Here is a 2,336-nt window from a genome sequence, read left to right as displayed (position 1 = left end):
GCTATTTGCTGAGTGATAATATTCTTTAATAATAATCTGTGGAGTAGAATATTGTGTTACGTGGTTTACAGTAAATAAAGTTCACCAATTTTAAAAGTACATTCTTAGGAATTTTCATATTCATGTCTATTTATGTATTGGCATACTGGTTAGTTTGTGTCAACTTGACACATTGAAAGGCCATCTGGAAATGTGTTCATCAGGTTGGACTGTAGAGACATCTTCAGGGCATTTTCTTGATTAATGATGTGGAAGACCTAGCCCATTTTGGGTGGTGTCTGGGCAGATGATCCCAGGTTGTATAAGAAAGCCAGTGAGCAAGCCAGGAAGCAGTGGTTTCTATGGTCTCTGCTTCAGTCCTTGCCTCCAGGCTTCTGCTCTGAACTTCTGTCCTGGCTTCTCTCAATGACAGACTACAAAAGGAATGTGCAAGGAAAGTAAAATCCCTCACCTCAGAAGTTGGTTTTACTCTGCCTTTATCACAGCAATGGACAGCAAACTAAGTCACTGGTAAGCACAGTCAACATGTGAACACTTTCTACTATGCCACACTATTCCCATGTTGCCATTTGTCATCAACCAGCCCTTCCCACACACACATCAAAGATATGGAGCACCAATATTCTCTTTTTATTACCGTCATTTTGTCTACTTTGGCATTTGATATCACTGCATCAGATAATGTCATCTTCTGTGCCCATCTTTTATTTAGTGCAGTGTGTATGTGATGATACACATCATTGCATACACTAGTTTTTTATCCCTTTATTATTGCTGAGTTTTCTACTGTATAGTACTGCTACAGTCTCTTTAAACACTCATTGTTTAATGGACCTGAAGGATGTTCACTTTTTTTTTGCTATAATTTTTCAAGTGCTTGTGGGTAGACTTGGGAATATAGATTTTGAAAACACGTTTTGTTTCTTTTTATTTTTACTTTTGCATATTTAAATATTTCTGACTCTTAATATAATTTAAATAACATACTTTTAATGTAATAGGAGATATATTATGTATAATAATTAATATGGTGATATTCTAAAGTATTATCTGCTCGTTTTGTTTTCTATTTAGTTAATTAGTCAATCTATGTTTTGCTCCCCTCTCTTACCCATTTTGGGATTTCTTTTGTATTGAGAATTTTATGACTCTGTTTTTCTTCGCTATTTATTATATAAATATCTTTGTTTTATTGTATTATTGGTTGTTTCGGGACTTTTGTGTGGCAAATATTTTCTGTAACAAGGACAGCGGCTTTCATTTCTGTGGATCTTTTTTTCTCTTCCTACTACTCAGCATTGCCTTTTGCAGAACAAGCACAAATCCAGACATTATGTAAAGTAATAGGTTTGATCAAATCTGGGCAGGAAGTCAGATTTTGATGAGGGTTGTAGTCTGCCAAAACCTGCTCTAGAGTGTAAATTGTATTTTTGTGATTTACACATAATATACCATTTCTCATCAAGATCACACGGAAGTGAAATGTACGCCTTCCATCCATCATGCCACGGTTATTCTAATGTTATTAGCTGGGTTACATTAGTCACATGCGTTGATCTGCTTTTCCAACACCCAGTGATCGCTTGTATGGTGAGACAATTTAAAATCACCAATCCATGTATTTTTCATTTGGGTTGTTTGCTTTTGACTCATTGAAGAGTGAAATTTGTTTCTTATGTCATTTTCTTTTTGCCTAAAAGATTTTCTGTAGCATTTACTTTAGTACTGACCTGCTTGCTTTAAATTCCCATGGATTCTGTTGATTATATACCTGTAGCTTTCTATATGTTTTAAGATGATATTTTCACGGAACAGAACAATCTAGGCTAATATTTCTTCCTTTCAACACACTAGGTATGCAGTCTTGATGCCCTATGCATTCATTACTTCTGCAACTTCCTGCTGGGATTTTCTGTGTGTGTCTTTAAAAAAAAAAAAAAAAAAAAAAAAAAAAGAACATCTCCCCCCTGCCCAGTAATGGGCAAAAGAGACACCTTGTTAGTGGTGGTGTTCTTATATCAGTCTGGGGGCAGAGCAGATGGCAGTTCTTTGTACATCTGAGCTTGATGACTGGCTTTGGTGGCCAAAGCTGTCTGATGCCTAGGACTCATAAAAAAATCAAATCAAATCAAATCAAACTAAACCCAGGCAGTGTGGGAGAAGAAAGACAGACCAAAACCTGTGGTCTGCCATGCCACACCCAGACCTGCCCTCCAGTGCAAGGCACAGGTAGACCACAGACACTCACCTGCCTCCGCATCATGCAGCATGGATGGGGGATACTATTCAGGGTCCAGCCAGCTGTGTGTCCAGCCTACAGTGGGAGCCACCACAAC

The 2,336-nt window shown here is 37.6% G+C and overlaps 1 non-coding gene across 1 annotated transcript; it reads left to right on the top strand.

The window, feature by feature from the left end:
• Positions 1 to 1,968: 1,968 nt before the first annotated feature.
• LOC117721167 (small nucleolar RNA SNORA48) lies at positions 1,969 to 2,113 on the top strand. Its single transcript, XR_004608425.1, has one exon. It is a non-coding gene; the product is annotated as a small nucleolar RNA SNORA48 (small nucleolar RNA).
• The last annotated feature ends 223 nt before the right edge of the window (positions 2,114 to 2,336 follow it).

This window comes from Arvicanthis niloticus, chromosome 15 (genome assembly GCF_011762505.2).
Source record: "Arvicanthis niloticus isolate mArvNil1 chromosome 15, mArvNil1.pat.X, whole genome shotgun sequence".
Classification (NCBI taxonomy): domain Eukaryota; kingdom Metazoa; phylum Chordata; class Mammalia; order Rodentia; family Muridae; genus Arvicanthis; species Arvicanthis niloticus.
This window is presented reverse-complemented; position numbering and strand designations above follow the sequence as displayed.